Source organism: Marmota monax, unplaced genomic scaffold, assembly GCF_021218885.2.
Source record: "Marmota monax isolate L192 unplaced genomic scaffold, Marmota_monax_Labrador192_F-V1.1 WCK01_AAM20220418_F8-fsc00018, whole genome shotgun sequence".
Classification (NCBI taxonomy): Eukaryota; Metazoa; Chordata; class Mammalia; order Rodentia; family Sciuridae; genus Marmota; species Marmota monax.
This window is the reverse complement of record NW_026692201.1, coordinates 15,899,614-15,924,616: the sequence shown is the minus strand read 5'-3', so window position 1 is coordinate 15,924,616 and position 25,003 is coordinate 15,899,614.

Here is a 25,003-nt window from a genome sequence, read left to right as displayed (position 1 = left end):
TGACTTGTTTTTAACCACAAAAGGCATAATAATACTCAGTTGAGCCAAACTTTGGGAAGAAAATAAGTTTGTTTCCAATATTCTGATATGTTACATTGGCCATGTCAAAATGAGGTTACATTGTCCCTAGGACAACCCTGAGATTCCTAAGCGGCACTGTTCCAAACCTCACTGCTTTCCTAACTATGAAGTCTCACATGTCACCTCAGAGAGAGGTTACAGTGCTGTCTTCCACTGACAAAAGACACATTAAGGGCTATAGCCCTGTGCTTGGCTGCAGACCTTATTTTAGCATGGAACACCTGATTTTCAAAGGTTACCTTTCCCAAATTAAAGGAAGAGTGAGACAGATAATATGAGGGCTCCCCTGTGCTGACTCCAGTTTGCTTACATAAGCAATAAGAACTATCCCTCCAGGTGATAAATGGGTCAAACTCACAGAATATTGAAAATGTGGGAGGGAGGCTGGGAGAGGTTTTTCCTTATTTCTATTTTCAGAATGTGTTATAACTGGGATATCCACAAGACATTAGAGAAAGAAAAAAAGCCAAGAAATATTGTAAAAATGCTAATATAATAAACTGGGGAAAACCTCCATGATTCATTTTTCTACTACTAATACTAAGTTGTTATGGTCTTCTTTTCTTTTTGTACTTTTTCTATTGTTTTTAACCACTTCTCTCTCCCAATTTATCTTAACCTATCTCCTCTTAAATATCAAATTCTCATTATTGTTACTGTGGTTATGTAATCAAATGTTATCTGAACCTAAATCCTCTGATTCAGGTAATGAATGTTAGATTCAAGGACAATGACCCAGTGGACATCTGCCTTACATGGGCTTTCACTACTTGCCCAGGATGCATGGAGAATTTACTAGTATTTACCAGGCCTTTATGTTATCAGGGACCATATAAAATCATCCCCTATACTATTATCATTCCAGAGTCAGGAATCCTCACTAAATGCATATTTTCACTCTATTTCCTATCCTTTTCTTTTTTGGCTGATAAAGACTAAAGTCTTGGGTATCAAGCCAAGGTGACAGAGGAGTGTAAAAGAACACAATGAACATGAGAATGTGGGGAAAAGAGGAGAAATGTGTTTGTATGCTAGCTTTAGATAAATGAGAGATTCATATTTAAACTTCTTGCCTCTAAGTTTTCATTTGCCTTGGCTTTTCAGTAATAGCCATCAATATCATCTATCAGAATCCTTCTTCAGAATCCTAAATTGGTTTTAGCTCTCATAATAAAAGTCTGGCATAAGACTTTGTTTTTCTAAAAACAATACACACAACCAGAAAACAGGTACCCCAAAGTCTACATTCTTCACTCTTTAGAGACGATTAATAATCCATTATTATGATGTTCCATCATCAATCTCACCTTTTATTTTCTGAACAGAGACTCTTATTAAAGATTCTGGATGATCACGCTGACCGAGACTCCAGAACCAGCTAGTGCTGCTGACTCCATCATAATGGCTATTCTTGGCAGGTTATCTATTTTTCTTTTTTCTCCCTCGGTTGCTTTGTTGATATATACATACACACATACACATACATATATATATACAACCTTTTAAAAATTGCGTTGTACTGTTAACTTCAGTAGCAAGATCAGTGTCAGAGACTGAAGCAGATTTTGGTGGCTCGGCCTGTATGCTAACACGGATGTGATTTTTCGTCATTTTATCAGCAGCATATTAAAACATGGAAGGAATCCATTGCTCTTCCCTTGCTGTTAAAGAACTATGTTTTACATTTAAGGCAACTGAGATCCAAAGAGGGTTAAAAAACTTGAACATCCTTTAGTTAATCTTAAAAGGCAACAGATAATCTATACCTCCATGCACACAGTAATATATGGTGGTCTTTGTGCCCACGAAGATCAAAGAAAAAAGGCCTATTTTATGCTTTCTATAGTTGGAAATGTTGAAAAACATCTATTATCTGCATAGACAATACAAAATATTATATTACAATGAGCAAGTCTGCCAGCCATTGTGACCAGGAATAAATTGTACCAACTTCTCTAAATCTCAAACTTGATTTTCATAAATTGAAAAAAATTAAAACTATTTTCATGTAGCTTTTAAGGATTATGAGTTAACATATAGAAAGCTCCTAAACAGGATCTAGCATATGCAAGGCATTCAATAATAGAGTAACTATTATTGTCCATCAGATCCTGTTGATTTAGTTATTTAAATAATCTCCTTAAAGAATTCATAGGAGGTGTATTTAGGGAAAATGCAATAAAATACTACTTTAAGTGACTTGTAGAAAACAAAAAATACTAACTGAAGGAACTGTAAAGGCGAGGTGGACAAAGGAATTTCATGAAGAGGTAATACAAATATGGCAATGGCAATAAACTTGAGCAAGAATAAAAGAAGATTCTTATAAAAGCCTGAGTTCCCAGGTTGGCGATAAGATGAAAACCCTGCTCTCCCACTAATGTCCTTGGCCATTCTCAGGCTTAGCATAAAGTAACCCATTGGGTAGAAGTGCAGTTTTTCTGACATTAGCTGGAGGCAATCTACCCAAACCATCTGACTTTTTCAGTGAACATGCAGGAATGGGCAGGGTTCAGAAGTCCGATATATATTACATAGTAGGGACAGAATACATGTGCACCTTGCATGAACATGTACATGTGTTTTAGAGTATGGCTTGTGGATAGCAAAAATGACAAGAGCAGCAAAATCTCTGGTATGCTGTTCACTTCTATTTAAAACCATCCTAAATACCCAAGTATCATTGTCCAGATCATGTGAAAATTTATCCATTTATTTCAACTCCTAAAGAATAAATAAGTTCCATCCAATGATGAGAATTTTAAATTTCTTAGATAATAAGACTCCCTTTATTTGTGAAATTTGAGTATTTTTACTTCATGTTAAATCCAGAACAGAATTATGACAACAATAATTAGCCAGCAAGTTTGCAACATTGCTTCTTGGCACAGATACCATTAACATTATAGATCAGCAAACCATTTCTTCCAAGAATGAAGATTCAGATTGGTTTTTATTTGTTGGAACTCATTTACCTCTCTCCTTGCTAGGAGTCCTAAATTGAGAGTGGTGGACTGGTGAGCTCTGAAGATGTGCATTGTCATCATTCAGAGTTCCAGTGACCTTTTCTCCCTATCAGCTCTCCTGCATATAGAACAATTCATACTCTTGCTAAGGCTAGAAAAGTGAAGCATCAGAGATATTGCTTTCCAATAAAGTAATAATGCTCCATTAGCTGTTTTGCTGTTACACGGTTTACCACAGACGACTCCTCTTTAAGATGCCTTCCCGTATGTGGCCCAGTGATAAATTTTATCAGTGGTCAGCGGGACAGGGTTGCAGGCTGGCCTGTAGCACAGTGGCTTTTTATCTAGCTTAGTTCCCCCCTGTCCTGCCCCCCCACCCAAAGCAGCATTTTCTTGGCATAATTTATGTTGTGGCATTGCTGTCAGTAGATGTGCTGTCAGCAATTTGTGTTCCTAGTGGAAGTTTACATGGAAATGAGATACTTAGCCACAGAATAAAATTAAGGGTGGGATAAACCAATAAAAATGGTACTGTGCCTGCTTTTACCTTAAAAGTTTTTTTAAAAGAGGATTGTCTCTTGCTGGGAAGGTTTGTATTGCTCGTCTCAGACCCTGACACTAATAGTATGTATAGACTACACCCTTTCACAGTTAAAGCTAAAACCATGTCACATTCACATAAGAAATTCTTGCATTCCAGAGGCATTATAATACCATGCCAGCATAAGACAATTTGAAGTTACAATGATATTTAAAGTTTTAGATCCCAAAGTGTTTAATCAAAGTTTTTGGTGTTTATACCTTGGAAGAAATCAGTACATATGATGTATAATTTTGTAAAGTTAAAAAATTCAGCCCAGTGTACATTTTAATGGAAAAATCATTTAACTGAATAAATATTCTTTGTCCCCATATGGTTTACCATAAAAAGATTTTCAATTATCTCATTGCAAAATATTGAGAGAATTTTGATATAGCTGCATACTGCATTAGAAATGGAATAAAGACATCATTTAGACTTCTGAGCCAAAGGCTGTTAAGAAAGTCAAAGCTCTAGAGTTATTTGGACTCTCAACTTCTCCTGTCTCCCTCTTAAAAAGGACTGTTGCAAGATTGTATCCTCATTCATTCTGAGGAATAATAGACTGGAAGAAGACACAAGTAGGATTTTTCCATCATTGGTAACCTCTCCCTTCCCACTCCATTCTTTTCCTCACAGAGAACATGGTGCCCAAGAAGAGAAGCTGCACACACACATTATGAATCTTCTAAACAGACTTTCAGTTCATTATCAGTGGCAGGTTCCTTCCACTACATTAACAACAAACAAATTTTTATTACTTACATTTTTATATGTTTTGAAAAGTATTTGTTCAAAGGCTTAATGGTATTTATCCCTGAACTAAAATTTCCTAGTTGATCCATTTATCATTTGGACTATATCCTCGAGTATTTAGTAATACGTTATTCTGACATGAATGGGAAATGATGGTTATTTTATACACAAAGATGTTCAGAAAGCAGATTGACTTCCATGAATGATTCCCCGGTTTCTGAAACTGTTTTCCTTAAGTCAAACTGGAAAAAAAGTCTTGAATTCATTTGTTCAGACTTTTCACCCTTTTGAAATAATTTAAGGACCTGTCCTTAGTAATTTTGATTAAAGATGAATGTTTTGAAATTCAGTCAGTATATCCCATGTGTATCTATCAGAGTCCTGCTAGAATTCTGAATAGACAGCAAGGCAGTATACATAGTTTACACATACCAAAAAGCCAATATATGTATTCAGCTTTGTAAATATGCCTTTAAAAATACCTCGCCATATTTAGCCACTCCTAAATATGTATTTACACAAGTCTACACACTGTAAGTGTTTACTTGGGAGACAGGAAAGGTCTCTCTGGTAAATAATATGGGTTTTATAGCCTTTCATGAAGGAATTTTTTGTTTGCTATGTAAAAAAAACAGCTCCTCTCAGTTATAATTTAATAAAAATTTTCTTTCCCTGTAAATTTACTGCATAGCACTTGAGGTAAAGCCCTGAAAAGTTAAAAAAAAAAAAAAGACAACACTGGTGTTAGCTTTGGGTACAGAGTAGCTTTGATTCATTTTGCTAAAGACTTTGGAGAGCAGAAAACATGGATATGATTTCTGAAGACCAAACAAATAAAAACAACCTGTCAGACACATTTTAGAGCTAAGGCTATCAAGTAATTATCTATTTGTTCAGTTTGTTTTTTTTTTTTTTTTCAAAATCGGAATCTCTTGAAAGATTGAAATAAATTACTTTGTTCTAAATTTTATAAGATTTTGCGTTAAACCTGGATGAGTCTCCAGAGGATTAAGCCAAGTTAAAAAAAAAAAAAGCCAATCTCCAAATGGTTATATATTGCCTTGTTCCATGTTTAAATTATTGAAAGACTAATATGATAGAGAATGGGCTGGTGGTTGTTAGGGATCAGGGATTAAAAAAAAAAGATTTTGCTTTAATTTTACACTTTATATTATATGAGTGGATATAGATTAAACATTCTCAACTGACAAGCAAAATGTTTAAATTCAAAATATGAACAAATTCTTACAGAATAGCTTCATTTTCCAGCACAACAGACGAAGAAAATTTTAGTGCATACCCTAACTTGCAAACACAAGGCCTTGAGCAACATAGTTAAACTTTCTTGTATTTTTGAATTTGTAAATTCGATTGTAACCTAATACTAGAACTAATGAATGATGAATCCATACTCAGAAATGAAATACTTAATACTAATAAAGAAAAAGATATCTTTTTTAAAAAAAACATGGTTATATTTTTATTTTGTGAAGTTGAAAGATACAAAGTAAAATAGAATGTGCTTGGAATTAAAGAGATGTTCCACTATTGATCGTTCTCACAATTCGTCTTCTGTTGCCCTCTCCACTCTGCTCTTCCCTTAGAATCTTAGATATTAAAAAGCACAAATGCCTCTTTACTTGCCTGAGACACTTCAGGGATCCAGAAAATGGATATGGCTTAATTTGGAGCCCTTTAAAAGTCTTCCAAGAGGAGGTTCTCTGAAAGGATCACACTTATAATTAGTTTACTTCTTTCTAAAAGACAAAGGTATAGGATTTTCAGCAGTCTGCATGTGTGGAAACACTGAAGATTTCCCTGTTGCCAGTGGACTCAGAGACCTATAAGAGAACAGCAAAAAAAGAGAGGCCTCGTACCTGAATTCTGAAGACTTTTAATAAATTAAAATCTCTTCTCTCTCTTTGTTCTATGTCTTCCAAGAATTTTCTCTTTCAGGATTTTTCTATGCATGGGTTCTTGTGCACAGAATTGATGAGTTTGATTTATGTTGAGAAGGCAGGAAATATGGACATTTTGCTGGGGAAAGCAGATGAGGAGACACTGCAGGTATTTTCCAGGATAAAAATTTATTTTTATCCTGGAAAATGATTCTTTATTTTTCAATGGCCCCAATTATTTTACATTTATATAAAAAAAAACTGGAATTTGTCAATTTAAACAGGTGATTATATGCCTTTCTATCTCTTCTCTTAAAAAATATTGGAAGAGATTGTGTGTGTGTGTGTGTGTGTGTGAAATATATAAAAGGTATGGGATTGTTTAGATATCAAATTCAAATTCTAAATATTTTTCTTCTATTTATTCTTACAGTGTTGAAAGATACATCCTGTTATAAATGATTAAAAATTCTTTAAAATGTAAAATATGACTTATTTTATTGTAAGTGTATTAGAAATACAAATACAATGATATGCTTCATGAATATAAATAGTAAACTTTTTCAACTGGGTCACTAATTCAAATCTGATCCAGAGAGTACTGAATACCCTACAATTGTCAATTATAAGTATCTAAAATGAATGCAACAATTGAACACCTGATTATAATTTCATTAAAATTTTATAACTACTCGACTAATTGAAGTGGAGCATAATTTACTCTTTGTGTACTCAATTTATACTTTTAAAAATTAGCTTGTATCATCTTACATTTTCACAAAAAGAATAGTAAATTCATTGGCATTGCAATAAAACCCACGAATGTGTTCCAAAGGGTATACATAATATATTTCTCACCCTCTGAATATGAACAGGGAAGAAACAACTCTTTGAGCTCCATCCTAGATTCCCATATACCTATATGCATGGTGAGTTAGAAGGTTCTTGTCTGTGTACAACAAATTCATCCTGGTCATGGTGAATTATATAAAGCAAGAAATGATATATGAGTAAGATCACTTATCCTACATTGAAATCAGAATACTGGAAGAAAAACTGCCTCTGTCTCTCAATATATCTCTGACCTCTAGGGGAATATAATGATTTCTATTCATTCACTTCTCACCAACCACTCCACATATCTTATTCCCCACTAAAACTTAGGTACAAGTACATAGGGCCAACTTAAGTAACAAGTACCTGCTCTGCTAAAAATTGCCCCTCTGCCTCTTTGTCCATTTCCTGGGAACAGATAGGTATACTTTGACTTTCTTCCCTGAGGATGTTTTTCTGAAGCTGTTCTAGATTTTGGCTAACTTCTGATATCCACCTTTGTTGAGGTGAAGGAATGGCAAGAAGAAGAATTAAGTCATGAAACTTTAAAGTGGATGCAGAATGCAACTTTAGTTAAACATTGTCTGAAATTCTTAGGTGATGCTCCCACTCTAGTCTGCATTGGTTAAATCAATCCTGGATATATGGTACTTAGATCCCAATCCTACCTGAGAAGAGTAAATGGCATTCAGGGATGATAATACAGCTTATGAGGGAAACAACCATATTCTGTATAGTGCAATTGAAAACACTGAGACTGGTTAGAAAAATAAATAGAGGAAATTCATAAACACTTTCACTTACCTGAAAAACCTGCATGCAGAGGGTGGGTGAATCAGCCTCATTCTACAAGGAAGTACCATGGGATGCCATCTGGTTGAATATGAAGAACTTTCTAGTAATTTAGCTGCACTGAGAAGAAATGCACTGCCCCAAACCAACACAGGAAGCATCAGGCATAGGTTGGGTGGCTCCTTGGGTGTTTAGCTAAAGGACCTTCAGGCCCTTTTCAATGCTGAATTGGTATGACTCTACAAAACTGACCCAGTGGAGAAGTTTTACCTATGTTTATGGGAGGTTTCATAGTAGAAATAGATCCACCCCCACTAAGCATAGTCTCACATTGATCTTTTTTTAAGTTCAGAATTTCTTCAAGGAAGATACATTCCTTGAAATGTATGCAATAATAATGGTTTGAAGCCAAAGAGCCCAAGTTTAGAATCTTAGCTCTTACATTTCATTAGCTGTGCAAATTTGAAGAAGATAATGAGCCCAAGAATACTCAGTAATAAAATGGAGGATTATTAGTCCCATCTCATACAGTAGATGTGAGCATATGAAATCATCTTTATATTCCTGGTGTAAACACTAGGTGTCAATTGTTGCAGGAACATAAGGCCATGGAACATAGACACTGTGACCTACAACTCTCACTACCAGACCTCCTGAGGAGGATGACCACATTTTGGTAAATTCTAAATGTCATGAGTTCTTATGATGTATGTCAATTATCTGCTTCTAGGGCTCCCTTTTCCATCCAAGAACATGCACATTTCTATTTTTTTTTTGGAAAAATAAAAAGGTTTCTCTATGTAAATTACATCATAAATATATAAAGTATGTAAATAAAATAAAAATCATAGCAATGGACATAATCAAAATTCATATGAGACAAAACAGGGGGAAGGCAAGGAAAATTATTCTTTATGAGTAGCAGAAATTCTCACCATGGTCATGCTTAATTTGAAGATCATGCCACTAATGTAGTCCATCCAATTATTATTTTTCTTTATCTTTTTAAAATCAAAACACCAAAATATGGAAATGTTGGTCACAATGATAATGAATGTTGATTGTCTGATTTCTTTGCTAAAGAGATACTTCTCACTTCACTTTGAACATTCAGTTCTTAAATTCCCAAATTAAAATTCTGATTTTTCAAACAGGAGGATTATTATTTTTTACATGTAAATGGTTGATAGGGTTGAATCAATTCAATGGCTGAGTTTGTTAACCAGTTATTCTGTATAGTATAACCCTTTTTAGTGATTGTTATATATAATTCTCTTTGTAATTAATATCCTCTCAAGTACTAAGTCTGTACTTAACATGGCTAGTCCATAATAAACTGGAATCAAAGATCTTCGATCTGGTTGGTCTTCATCATATTTCTGGGGCATTTCTGCCATGAATTTAGAATTTTGCCAGCCTTTTTAAAGACACTACCAACAGCTGGTAGTTCTTATCAGTTTGAACAGGAACATGTAATGAGCACTAAACTAATTGTACCCATTTAAATTCTGTACACCCAAGAGAACATGACTAGATTTAATGCAAACATTTACTCCTAACTTAGACTTATAACCTTAAATACACCACTGAGTTAAGAAAGCTTTTCTATTTGGTTGAATTCCTGTAGAAAAGCTGGTTACAAAACATGACTTCATGCAGCATTAAAAAAATGTTTGGCTTTCAACTTATGAGTTGGGGATGCATGTTCCAGGAATGCAATTCTCTTGCTCTAGCATAAGTGCACGTGGACACAAGACGTGGGCAAATTGTCCAAAAGATTTGGGACAGACCCTGGCTTCCTGCCCTACCTTTATGTGGCAGCAATTTCCCTGCACAAATGGCAGAGGGCCTCACCTTGACACTCAGTGTCTGGCCTTGCCTCCCACATACAAACCAACAATCAAGAATGACCCAGTGGGTATTAAAAAGAAAGCTGGACCTAACCACATAGCAATTCTGAAGCACAAGCAGTGGCCACTGTAATGCTGCTGGTAGGAGTTTGGTAGCATCCAATTTAAAGTGGGCAAAATGAAATTCCTTTGTCAGGAGTCCTGGTGGAGCATTAGCAATTGAGTACATCTTCTCCCCTTGGTGGGTACTGCCATGGAACAGCATGAAAGCCATGTTTTGGCAGCAAGGTGCTACATGGTGCTACATTTTTCTAAAATGAAACAAGATGGATGATTTGGCCTGATACTAACAGGTTACCTGATATGTAAAATCACTTCTAAAAATAAAAACAAAAGATTTGAAGAAAGCTGTGATTCTTTCAAAAGGAGAAGTATGGTTAGATAACAAGGTTTTTGCTTGTCAAGAGTGGTGTTAAAACAGACGAGAAGTATAAGTAGAAGAGACTAAAATACAAAACCAAGCACCTAAAATATTTCAGTTTGTTCATAATTCAAAGACTGATGGATAGGGACAAAATCCCAGAATAATTCAGAGAGACTGTGTTTGTGATGAGTGAAAAGGTTGTTTTATCTGTTAAGTTATTACAGAATTCAATAAATACCAGCACAAAACTAGGAACTAAACTAGGCACTGTACAACCACAAATATAATAGACCTGCCCTCACAAAAATCTATTCACAGAGATTGGGTATAAATCCTCTGGACATCAGAGAGAAAGTGTTAAAAATGAAAGAAATTTTACTGAAGGCATTTAAAAATATTGCAGAAAAATATATTTTAATTTTTTTCAAACTTCTCAGTGTAGCATTGGGTCTTCACTGTCTCTTCTCTGACCCACCCCCATCCCATCAGATTTCTTCACTGGTCAGAAACATTGCCTCACTTTCCTACAAAGGCAGGGTCTTTGTTACCTCTATGTTCCCAAACTAACTTTCAAACTATTTACCTAAAAATATGAGCATAGTCCTAAAAGGGGTTCAAGATCAAGGTAACACAAACCCAATGTTTCTTCTCTAAGTTGTATGTTAGAGTTTCTTTCTCTAAGAAATTGTGATACCTCAAAGAACCCAAATGAGTACAAAGGATCCCTTTGGTGATGGCCACAACTAAGCTCAGGGAGCACAGATTCTGGGAACAGATTGAAGAACAGGGCCAAGCTTCTGTTCTCCAAGCTCCTGGGACAATGCGATCAAGCCATTTTATTACTTGTTATCTAATTTAATCTCAAAGTGTATTTGATTTGAAAAACTCAATGCTTATTAGATTAGAACCCTGGAGTTGCTTGAGACAACACAGGATGAGGATATAGAGTGTGTATGCTCCACAGAGGCTAACAAAAATGGAGTAAAAACCTGTGTAAAACTTTTTCTTAGGATGCCCACGATTTTAAAAGGAAAATGAAGAACCTGTCAATGGGGCTGAAATTGAGCCACTCAACCAGGCCCAATGTTTATAAATGAGGAAGAGCCAAACCAATAATAATATTGTGGCATTGATTCTTCATGGTCTCAGTCACACCCACCTCATCACTTAATATTTTTTTCTCCTAATATGTGTTCAATTCCTTCTTGATGGTTTGGCTCAGAGCTTAGAAAATGGAGCCAAACCATATCCCTTTGGTTGGACTCAAGCTTGGCTGGACTTTCGGTGACTTCCACATATTAAGAGCCATCCTCACAGAAGGCTTCATATAATAATAAAGCTACCTACCTAACAAGGAAGAAGAATCATATTTCTCCACTGGTTCTATTAACCAGTCACTGTGCTTAGGGCTGTATGCACAGTATGTCACTCAGTCTTCACAATAGCACTCCAAAGTACCTAGCATTAGTTCCATTTTACAAATAAGGGAATTGAGGCAGGAATGTTAGAATTTCTCTGCAGTCACAGAACCAGTCAATGGTGGCCCTTGATTCTGTCAACTATGCTCAAATTGCTGAAGGTTCACAGGATGTTCTGCCATATCTTGAGGCCTGGCAAGTTAAGATTACCACTTTCATAAATTCAGAAAACTTCACATCATTGCAATATGCAAAGACCAGCCAGCATCCCCTAAGGCATGTGCCTAAACAATTGATCACTCACTATCTTCTGAGGCCGCCCAAGGAACTGAAGTTTCACAAACAAGCAACCAGTAACTAACCCCTCCCCCTCTGCCACCACCACCTCCTGAAGCAGCAAGAAAAAATTAGGTGTTGTCCACCTACACTGAAGATTGCTTTTTGATGTATAAGTGTTTGTTTCTTTTTTAATGTAATTAATGTAGTCTGATGTCCCTGTGTGCAGTATTTGTGGAGAGGTTACACAAAGTGTAACCTACCTCAGTTCAAACCCAAAATAACCTTGATCCTCTCATCCCTGAACTTCAAAGTCAGCTCCATTCTCCCTGCTGCCTCTACTGTGGTGACTACAGTGGTCACAGGCCAGACAGCCTGGGTGGTCCCCCACAACCAAGCATTCTCTGAGCCAGGGAGCAACCACATGCCCTCTTGTGGGGTGGGGCAGTGAGGAGAGAAGAAAAGATAGAGCTGATAAATACACCCTGGCTTCCCCAACTCCCCCTTGGGGAAATTCAACTATATACAAGCTGACTGTGCTTACCCAAGCCAAAGGGTTTAACAGTACAGCATTGTCCAGCATAGCCTAGGGTTTTTCCTTCCTTACTACAGTGCAGCAACATGGGAGGCCATCTGGCATCTCATGGGTGGTGAGAAGATCATGAAAACTGGAAGAAAAGGGATCCAAATGCAAAGAGACTCTGCCCTTCACAAACCAACATTTCTAGCCTTATATGTCCACCATTATTCCTCATTTTATGTTTCTCTGAATAGTGGACTCTAGGACTTGTGTGTTTTCTGAAAATGGGGAAAATATGACACATTTCTCCCAAATCTCTTCAGCTCCAGCCTGTTATAAAGCATTGATTTGTAGCAAGCAAATTACATTCTTTAAGAGAATTCAACTGGAATCAGCTTTAGCATCTTCTAGATGACAGGCAGGAGATCTCAATGAACACTTACCCTCATCCTGGGTACATTGCTCCTCTGGACACACACACAAAAAAATGTTTAAACACAGGGTAATTTTTCATTTGAATCAGAAAGGATGTAATAACTTCATTCCAGTTTTGCACTAGAATTTTTTCCTTCTCCACTTCTACTAAACTGTTAATCTGGGGAATATTACCCAGAAAGGCCTGGTAGGAACAGAACCACCAGCCTATGAAGTTTTGAGGGAAGTTTCTTTTCTTTATGAATCCTAAAAAATAACCAATCCTTGTATCTGGAAGAATGAAAAATATTTCTAAGCCTTTTCAAAATGGCCTGTAGACACTCTAAGGCCATGGACTGGAGAGAGGGGAAGAACTGACTTTTTTTTTTTTTTGAGACTAGAAAATACATTTGCATCTCTAACAGATACAAGGAGCAGATCCCATGGTCCCGCGTTATACATCTATTTTTCTTCTTTTGGTTTCTTTTGTTGTGAGATCCAAGCTGCTTTGTGGCCCTTCCACCTTTACAACTGTTGAACCTCTTCTACAGTTCTGTAAAACGCAAACAGGCCATTTCCAGATTGCCAGCCAGCAATGCCATTTCTGTGCTGAAGCTGATGATGAACATGAAGGAGAAAGGTATTCTCTCATCCACATCTGGAAACATCTCCCTTCTTTCAAATAAAGCACATGTCATTCAAATCTAGCCAAAGCTTATTTGGCATTGTGCTCTACATAGTTTATATGGTTACACAACTTTTCCCCTAAATCTATAGATTGGTTTTTTTCTCTGACATTTTTTTTCTTTTTAAAATTTTGGTATATAAGAAAGTAACCTTCTGAATAGAAACTGTATTAGCCTTAGCCATGAGTCCCAGGTGTATCCTAATTAGCTGTAAACCATATATATATATATATATATATATATATATATATATATATTCTTCAAGTTGAAGACAGCTAAAGCAACTAGCAGCCACAGTTTGGGCTAATTAACTCTTCTGGTAATATCTAGTGACTGGAAATTGTGGTCTCAAAAATGCTATGATGATATAGCTACCCAGAATCTTATCTGCTCTTTTATCTTCTTAAAAATTAATCATCTTTGTAATGATTAACAATCTGAAATTATTTTTAGCTCTTGTTCTTATTTATTCTTTTCCTCTTCATTTATGTAAACTTAACTATCTTCCAGCAAAACCTTCCAATCTTTGCTTAAAATCTTTAAAAAAAAATTCCATCACTCTTCTTCCCAAACATGGGCAAACATACACCAAATGGGGCAAGTGTAAGGAATAATGTGTCTTCTTCATCTTGAATTTGGCATTCCCAGAAGCTAAGGCAAACTAAGGCAGAGCAAAGAAAGGGGGAAATCTTGCCAATCTCCACTGGCTTAGAGAAGCCTGGGAATCTTAAGCTGCCCTCTCCCATCTTCCTCACCTCCTCAAGGGAATGTTGTATCTGCTCAGCAGATTTTTATCTCTTTACAGCTGATTTGCAGTATAAGGAAAGCCACACCTAAAGTTTTAGGACCAGCATTTGTCTGGTTCCAGAAAAGACCAACTGTAGAAACCTTGATCATGCACAACTGTCCAACCTTCAGAGATAGCTTGAGACAGACAACAAGTGGGCCTGGAAATATTATAAGAAAAATGCACTCAATCTTACTTACCTTCATTCCTACCGCCCTGTAAGAGAAGGTTCCCTTTTAAGACAACCTATATTTTGCCCAATTTACAGTTTACATGATGCAAGAAGGGTATTCAGATGACATACACAAGAAATCAAGGTCTCTGATATTATATTGAGGAAAGAGAATATTGGCACAGAAATTCAGAGGACTAAACTCTAATACCCTCTCTGCCATTTGTGACTTTGGAGAAAACAGTTTCTTCACAGAAACTTAAGCCGGAGTATTTCTAAGGCCCCTTCTATCTATAAAGGTTCTATGAGGGGATGTTTCTCCCAATTACCTCTTTGAAGACCAATTGATAACTTCTGTGCAGATACAAAAGAAAGGAATCAGGCTGAAGAAAATGGGATTTATACTTCATAGGACTTAAGTTGAATATTCAAAGACACATGTTTACCATGCTTTTCTGAAATCACAAGAGTCCTTGCAGGGCCAATGTTGGTTATAACACCTACAAGCAATAATGTCATTTTTTTTCAAATGTATCAGTTCCTAGTCAGAAGGTTAGGTTGAGATTCTCTAGTGCAGCAATAAAGCAACTCTAAAAGTTGAACTAAAATGAATATATATGACTACAACAATAGAAACACCAAATGAACATTTTAATCCTTATTTTGTGCCAGACACTGAGCTAGGGATTTCTGCATGTGTTATCTCAGCTTAGCATTATACACACGCTCTGTCCTCTCATTCTGTTCTCCAATTATCCCCCCAAGCTGGCCTGCCATCTGCCCACCTCCTGCACAGAGATGTTGTATGAGGCAGGACCTTTATGCACAGGCACAGCCAGACCCCATCTACCCAAAGAATGCCCATACCTTCCTCTCAACTCACAGGGTCCTTCCTGGTCAGAAGGAAAGAGCTCCATATTTGACACAAGGAAAGAGGTCTCAGTGTTTATCTGCCTTTTCCCAGCTGCTTCCTTCAAGTCTCCAGGAGTATTTTGTCTACACAAGGAGGGATACTCCAGTGTCTCAATCAATATCTGCAAAAGCTTTTAACTATAATAACTATGATCTTCAGCACTCAATGTATTTTTACAAGAGCCCCTCTATGCCAAGTGAAGTAGGTATACTCTCAGGTAAGGATTTTTAGACTCATACCTTGGCTACAAAGTACTTTCAGTAGAAAAGCCCATAATCGTTAAGCCAAATGCAAAGGAAAAGGCATCCCAATGATATAGTTTTAATTCCCTATAAGTCTAATCAGTACGAACTTCATCACTACATTGTAGTGCTGCTAACTAATGAGTTGAATCTTGGCAGACCATTAATCTTAATTTTGTAAACATTGATTTTTTTCCCCTGGATTTTGAATGGAACTAAAATTAGTTTTTTTTTTTTAATGTAACCTCTGTTTCAACTTCCTGCTAGAGGGTATTTTATGACAATAAACAGCTCTATCCTTGACCAAGGTCTAAAAAGAAGTCAGAAGAGTTCTGAGAATAAAGGTCCCACCTCTCATCTTGTTTCACACACTTCCCTTCTCCCTTCTGGGACATGGAGTGGCCATTGACTTCTAAGGAAATTCACTTGAGACTCAATTAAAACTACTGGGCACAGAGAAGAGGAAGCACATCCTCACCTTTTCCTCTCCAGTAAGGTCTGTTTCCAGGACCATAAGGACTTTTGTGGGCTATGGTTACAAGACAAAACCAGGAGGCCTAACCCAGGACTCACCCATTTGATAACTGCTGAATGCCTTCTAGTTTCCCTTGAATGTACAAAAGGCCTAGAGATCAAAACTGGAAGTCTGGAAGTATCTTTCCACCAAAAGGAGTGTTCATGGCTCCCAGTCTTGCCTCAACTCTATCTGGGTTCTCAGCCATTGCTGTCGAGCAAACACAGTTTAGGGAGCACCAATTTTATTAGCATAGAATGGGGACTTTCGATTGTGCTCTGCTAAGTCAACCAAGAAGGTAAAACAGGCTATATATTCCATCCCTTCTTCCTATTTTCCTCTCTTTTCCCTACTCTAGAAGATTTCAAGACCTTTCCTCTTATTTTCCTCCAATCTACCATGTTGTAGCCTCTAAGATATTTCCTTCTATTCTCTACTCTACCTTTATTCATTTTCATTATTTCATATCCATACTGATAAAACACCAGGCCAGGCTCGGAGTATTCTTAGCTCACTTAGGCCAGACGAACTGCATTTCTTCTGTAGCATCATCGTGAATTTTTCACTTTTCCCAATGTTTTCCTGTTACTCACTGAAATTTTAAAAGTAGTAACCAAAGGGGAAGAATCCTAAACATTCTAAAAGCCTCTCACAGTCTACTGTACTTGTGATGCTTCAGAGAAAGTATCTGATAGCCAGACAGCAGACAGGTAGAAATCCCAGGTCTGTTCCGTACTGCTCATGTGTCCCAGGACACATTACCTAACTCTCTGTTCTTGTTTTTTTCTCATGCATAAGTTAAAGATACAATAGTCTCTACCTCACAGGAAAGTTGTAGTGAAGATTAAGAGAGATACTATATGTAAATCTTAACCATGGGGCCCAGCACATTTTAATAAATGTTAGCTATAAAACAAAAACATTCAGAATTGTTTCAACTAAAATCATATCTTCTACCCCAGTTGAAGTTTGAGGATTTTCACCCTATTGCTACACCATTCCATTTTCAAATATATTTAATTCTAGAATCTGGGGAACATGGAGCATTGTGTGTGTGTGTGTGTGTGTGTGTGTTTAATCTCTCCTTTATCCACTTGTTTCTATGGGTGAAATCAAGTAATAAATGTCAACTCTTGATAAGGTATTATCAGTCAACACTATGAAAAATAGAAAGAAGTAGCAATTCAGTGCCTGCCTCCAAAATCTACCTGAAAAAGAGGATATACATTCAACAAGACAATTATAGCCATATGAGAATCTGTTCATAAACTTGTATTTCTCACTGATTAAGTGGGTGGTACAGACAATTCCTTGATAGTTGAGATAACGCCTCCCTAACAAGGTGTAGGTCGGGTTCAGAGAGCAAGGAGTGTTAAAGCTGGACCTTGAAATGGGCCTATCAGATAAAGGATGCAGGATAAGCATAACCAGGAGGGAAATTTCAGAAAGAGTGACCCAGGGGCTGGACAGAACAAAGCGTATTTAGTAGATAATTAAGTTCAGAATGTGCTTGAACAAAGCAGGAAGATATTGTGCAGGGAGATATTCAGTGAAAAACACAGTGGGATCATCATGTTGAGTTCACTGGCTGTGGGCTTTGGCTTTGAATTTCCTTTGATTCAGGTGTTACAAGGGAATTTCGTCTGGAAAACAATTTCCTGGAAATTGATAATGATTCACAAAAATTGTGTTGAGGTTACTGAAACCACTGGTTATTAGGGGGAAAAAGACATGATTATTAATGTTTTCCATTTAGGAGGAAGAGGTGGCCTACACATTTTATATCTGCAATACAAGCAACGTAAACAATGGAAGTCAGGAGGGCAATTTTGCCAAAGAGTGACATGATAAAGGAGATATTGTAAAAAGATTATTTGGCACCAGATCACAGAATGAGCTATTGAAAGAGGAGAAGGGGCAAGAAAACCACTTTGGAGGATAGCAACCAAGCGAACATGAAAGAAAGAATAAATGTAAAAGATTTTACGAATAAATCAATATACTTAGCATGACTTCTAAAGGGTCTTCAAACTGAGTTACAGCATTTTGATTCTTGAGAAGAGTGCTATATTGGACAGCTCTTGCATTAGCAAAGATTAGTTTATTTAATTCTTCTATTACCTTGATTATCACCTAGCAGAGGGCAAGGTTAGAAACATCTGAAATAGAGTACAAGTAAGCTCTGCTAGATGACAGGTAATGGACAATTTGAATGCAGTACATGCCTCACCTCAGTGGATATTGGTTAAAATGGTACAAGATTCACCTGGGAAAAACAGGTGCCAACTAGAGGCAAAGTGACCTTGAGCAAAGATGGTAGAAGAGACTGAACATACAACTTGCTTTTTTCATGATTTGACCAGCTGCTCTGGTCTGAGTTATTTTACTCACTGATATCTTTCCATCTTGTGATAAGGTCACCATGTGTACAAGCACCACCATTGCAATGATACCAGGCTTGGCAAAGACACAAGGTTGAAGCCAGTTCTACTTTCAAAGACAAGTAACTCAAAAGGTCCTGGGAATATAAGGAAAAGGGGAAAGAAAACTATAACATCACTATAATTTTTACTCATTAACTGATTTATCAAGGGATCATAAGGTATGAAGCTCTGAATGAAAAAGCATTTCAAAAGTATAAGAATGATGTACATTCTCCCAAAACATACACTACACCTGGGAGAAAAGATATATCTTTATCCAAATTAAGGAATACAGTAAGAAAGGCACAAGCCAGGTTCCACTAATGTGGCTGCCTTGTGTCCAATGGTCTTAGTGTGCTGCTTTCTGCAATAGGACAAAATATCATAAGGATATTCTCAAGTTGGGTGAAGGAAAGCATGACTTGGGGAATAGGAATTACCCCTCATGTAAGTGCTGAATCACAGCGGATTTCCAAGGCAAGATGAATGGTAGGCAAAGGAAAGAACAAATGAGGACTAGCTATTCAGAGAAGAACTGGCTCTGTCAAGGACTCCCTCTTTATGGCACAAATGTGTCGATTATATGTCTCCAACCAAGCCAAGGAAAGGATGGTTGGGACATTTCTTTAGACAATGGCCCAATTGAAAGGTCACTTCCTGCCACTATCTGTGCCCCCGAGGGGGAATCCCATACTGGCTCCCAGTAGACAGTGACTGCTATGTTGAAAGCCCAGCTTCTGAATGAATGCCTGGCTGCCCGAGTCACAGGTTTCTACTTCAGGGTTGAGAGATGAATTAAAGATATGTATTCATGCTTAAATGTACTCTGAAATATAAAGCAATCTGTACAATTTTTCAATTCACAATCATTGCAAAGTAGCTGTCAGTGTTTTCCTATATACTTCATTTATTCTATGATTTTTCGTATCATCTGAGAAACAGAAATTCTTTGCTCCCAAATGAGCAACATTTTGAACTCAACCCTGACCCTCACATGATAAAAATCTGTGCTGTTGAAAAGAAACATAAAGTGTTTTATTGTTTTGTTCTGTCTCTTCCCCTAAAAGCCATTCAAGGGCAGAATCCTGTTGCCTGTGTTCACAATGAGGACGACATAGAAAGAATATGGTATTTTAGACAGAGCTTTCAGAAAAATCCATATAAGGGCAAAAAGAAACATTTGATGCTGAATTCTTTCCTAATTCAAGACATTTTCAGTCCAGTTTTTATTTTTTTTTAAAGAAAGGGTATAAAAAGAATTCCAGGGCAAAATCCTCTTGGGATTTCTTGTGTGAACTGAATGTAGAGATGAGCAGACATTGTCCAAGTCACTGGAGGAACCCCAGAAAACCTACACCTCTCTTCTGTACACCCACTTAGCACTGGCCTGAACAAAAGAGCATATCCCTTCCCCGGCTCACATCCTCATCCCCTGCATCTCAACATAATTCAATACTCTAGCATTTTAAATATGCTGATATGTTATTTTGAAACTCTCAAGTTACATTAAAGGAACATTACATAATCTAAGGCAAGGATCTAAGCAGAGGATCTGTGCCACACTCATCTAGGAGTTTATTAAAATGCATATTCCTGAGTCCTTGCCTGAAATTAGCACATGTGGCATATCTGTGGAAGAGTCTTGGGTACCCAGACTGTTAAGACAGGCATTACTGTGGTCCAGATCCACAGTGAAAAGAATGCTGGACTTTGAACTCCAGACTTAGTTCCACAATTAAATATTCATTGTAGACTTCAGCCAGTCTTTCATTTTTCCAATTCAGTTTTTCAACATAGGATCATTGAGAGGTAATAAATGGATAAGTATTTGCACTCTTTTTTAAAATTTCATGAATGCACTTGTGAATTCCCTAGTTAGATGATAAACTCTGATACCCAATACTTTCTTTATTGTATTGGCAATATCATATTTATAGCTGGGTTCCAGTAAATAGTTTATTAATATGCTATATTAGCACAAGAATTATAAGCACTTGCATATAACTCTTGACGCTTGTAGAAATTCAATTACCAGCCAGGAGTTCAGACAAGAGTTATCTTAGTGAACTCACCATTGACAGGGCTCTTCCCTAGGACTCACAGTTTAATCAGCTATCAGAGTTGATTAAACTTAATGAAACTATTTTTTTTTATCTAACAAAACTTATAAAGTAGATATGCCTGTTTATGATTTTGTCAGGAAAAAAATAATAAGGCTGGCCTAGTAAGTCAGATTGGCCCATCCAACATAAGCACGTAATAAAATTACTTTTTTTAAGTTTTTGTTGAGGATAGTCTCAGTCCATTTGGGCTGCCATAAGAAATGCACCATGGACTGGATAACTTAAACCATAGACATTTATTTCTCAGTCTTGAAGTCTGGGAAGTCTGAACTTAAGGTGCCAGAGGAGTCAGTTCATAGGAAGCCCGGCTTTCTGGCTTGCTATAGTCCCACATAACAGAGAGAAGGTTCTATCCCCGCCTCTCCTTCTAAGGGCACTAATCCTATCATAGGATTTCTACACTCATAACCTTATCCAAACCTACTTACCTTCAAATGATCCACCTCCAAAAACCATCACACTGGGGACTGGGCAGGGGGCCCAAAGAGTCCATAACAAGGAATTCTAATGCTTTGTAATGTCAGTGCTTTGAGAACTACAGAATATCCCTATTTTATAAATAAACAAAATCACAAGGAAATTGCTTGCTCTAATAATGTGATTTGTCTGTCTTCACTAGAAGGAAGAGCAGTCAAAAGGTAGAGCTTTTAGTATGGGGCTGCTGTTCACTTAGGTTTGCTGTGGAGACTCACTTCTGCTCTGTTCCATGTCTGACCAACTTCCTTTCTGTTTGACATATTTATTTCTTTAAATATAGTAAGTTTTCATTCAGATAAGTTAGTTTTATAGGCACTGGAGTCACTTTATCTTGTACAGTCAATCTTTCCTCAGTTGTGTTTTATGTGGGAAAAGAATGAACACTTTTTTGTATGAATAGTTATGTGTGTGTGTGTGTGTTTAAAAACTACAAATATGTATTTATGGCCAGCATATCAAATCCTAATTCAAGAATAGTATTACAAACATGAGTTTAACTAATTTTGAATGGTGAGCTGATTAAAGTTAATGAAAAAAAAAGAATAACAATTTAGGCATTAAATATAATATCTATTTAATACATGTATCCATCAATGTGTAGAAAGTTTATGAAGAATGGAAGTTTGGGAAAGATATCTACAAATTGACTTTAAGTGACTTTCTCTATTTCACTATGAGTTGTTTTTATAGTCTAACTTTGAGAAAATAATATTCATTTATCTATTTTCATGTTCTTCAGGGGGTGCCTCGAAGTAGCTTCTTTTGAGCTAACAAAATATATGACTTCATTTGGTTTTTAAATGCTGATTATGTGACTCTAAATCACACTAAATATAAAGATAGTAATAATAGTTCCACATACCAACTATTAGCATGAATGATACACTGTTGTAATTAGTCACTTTACACATACTCTTGTTGGTTATCAGAACTCCTGTGAGGTGGAAATCAGTCTTTCCAATTTATGGGTGTGGAAACTGAGATTGTGGCAATGGGATAATTACACATAGACCTAGAGCTTATTGAATGAGGGGCGAGCAAATTTTATAAAATTCCCTAGAATATATTGCCAAAATATTTTCAAATGCCTTTCATGGTAAAGTTTCAGAAAGAGTACTATAATTCTAGAAAAACTCAAGGCTCACACGGTGTGGGTATGTGTGTGTGTTTAAGTGAATCGAATTCATTACAGTTTTAAATGAGACACCTTTTAAAAGGTCTTCTGCATCACTTTTGTACTTCTCTCTGAAGCCAACACTCCCCTCCTTCTCATAAAAATTAAAACAGGAAAATCTGTTCATAGACAAGATCTCACCTTGTCTGCCCAGCTGAAGATGAGCACTCATCCTACCCTAGACAGGTTCAATCTGATTGTCTTTCCTAGAAATCTGGACTGAGAACTACTTCACTCAAGAGAGAGAGTATGTAAACTTGGATGCTGTGGGAAAGAGGAAGCAGAGAAAGAAGATAAAGCAGAGTGCACCCAGATGCAGAGAATCATTCCTTAAAAGAAAAGAGAAAGTCCAAGACATAGAGAAAGAAGTCCTAGTTGGATTTCTAGTTATAGCCTATTGCTAGATCCAGTTGATGCATCTCCTGTTCTTTTGTAGAATGGAATAGCTTAACAATAAATTCTTATGGTTTAATTCAGCTAGTCTGATATGGATCTCTGCAGTTATAGACAACAGGTGTTAGGTAATTCCATCATAATTTGGGGGGGGGAAGTTACCTTATAAATGATTTCCAATGACTGACCCTGAATCATTCAGTTTTATCTTACCATTTTCCGGTAGTAAATACATGACTGATAATTTTAGTTAGTTCTTAGAAGTCAAATGCAGTCCCTTTGATTGCACTGTAATATACGTACTATGCAATAAATTACTAGGGTTTTTGATGGGTTTGATAAAACTGCTTAAATATTTTTGCATCATAAAGACATTCAAAGGAGAAAGCATTACATAACTACACAGAGTCACACAGGATGGCCTTTATTTATCAAATAAACCCCAGTCTGTCTCATGTAGCTCTCTTTCAGTTGCTTTGTCTACTCATCCTCTTTTAACCATTATTACTAGAAACTTCAGAATAATTTTTGGTCCAGACAAAACTAGAGGCATATTTAGCAACAAAAGCATATTATTTAAAAACTGTCCCTTTCTTAGCATGTGTTATACCAGAAGAACAACATAAAATCATCACAAGAAATGACTGCAAAATACCAGCATTCTGGATAATTCAAACGTAAGACATTTAGCTGATTCAAACAATTTGGTTTTGATTTCATACATCACCAAAGTGAGACATTAAAGGAGACTGCACAGAGCATTTTTGTTGTTGTTCATCCATGCTTTCCCTTGAGTATAAGAAAGGAGGAAAAAACAGCATTTTTTCATTGAATTGATTTTTTAAATGAGTTTAGCAATTAAAATCAGATTTTTAAAGCAAGATAAATACATCTGGGTAAATTACTTATACTCAAAGTTTTAACAGAATGTGGATTAAATTACTGGTTTTTAAACCACCCTGAAAAAAAAAAAAACATTGTAATTGAAAAATAAGTAGATTCAAAGGAGAACAACATTTTGACAGCAGTAACATTGAAAAATAAATTAAAATTTGTTATAAATCATTTGAAATTTAGTAATCTTAGGAAATTTTTGTCTATACTTTCTTCCTACCGGAAACTGGTCTTTTCCTAGTATTTCCTTTTACTGATTGTTTCTATCACACAAATTCTTTAATCCATAGCTATTGAAATTTTCAGCTTCATCCACAAGTAGCTCTTGGATATCATATCATGCTTTAAAGGTATGAGTGCTCAGTTTCTTGACCTTGATTCTTTTAGCCTGAAAGTTATTCTTTTCAAAGTTTTGTTTTTTTTTTTTCAGGAGAGAATGGGCAAATCTAGCCATGTGGGAAGTGCCTTTGCTTCATGAGTTGCCATAAAAGTTAGCACGTTATAAAAGATCTAAATGTTAGGGACCATAGCTGCAATTTTCAATTATGGTTTTTCAAGAAAAAAATTCTGATAGTAACATGTTAAGATTATTGTATGTCATATTGTAGATAAGTTTGTTTCTACAAAGTGAATGCTTTGCTGAAAAAATTGCCCAGCATAGATTATTTTTGAAAGGAAGAATTATTGTATAAAGCTTAAATTCTTTTGTTTTAAAATGTGCATTACCTACTGAATTTATTAGACCACTGAGAATGATTATTAGGCACCAGTAATATATTAGTATGTGCAGAGTAATGGACCAGGCCAATCTTTCATTGAAAACTAAGCAACTTTCTATGCAAAAATCTATAACAAACAATGGCTCCCTGTATTCCCATATAAAATGCTTTAACCCCTGGCTAATGCATATGAAGAGACTTAGTACTCATGCCCTAAGGATTTATACCCCAAATCTACTAGAGGATGAAGCTGCAGATTTCAATAGCTATAACCTGAATAATTTGAGGAATAAATTAGAAACAATCAGTAAAATACCAGGAAAAAGATCAGTTTCAACCAGGAAAACAGTGCAGTCATCTTAATGCACCTTTGATTCTTTACACAAATTCTCCTCTGCTTATGGGATTCTTCCCCTTAGTCTTTTCTAAGGAAAAAAAAATGTGTTTTTTTTCTTTTTGTCTCAGTTTAAATGCCATTTCTTTTTGAAGCTTTTCTCCCATCAGTTCCTTCCTCTTGCCCAACCTCCACTGCAGCAGAATTAATAAATTCATCACATGCTCCTATGTGTTACCATAGCATTGTGTGAATACCTGTAGCACAGCACTTATCATGTTGTGTTATAATTAGCTCTGTGCACATGGGTCTATCACCACGCTCCTGGAGACTTTTGAAAGTG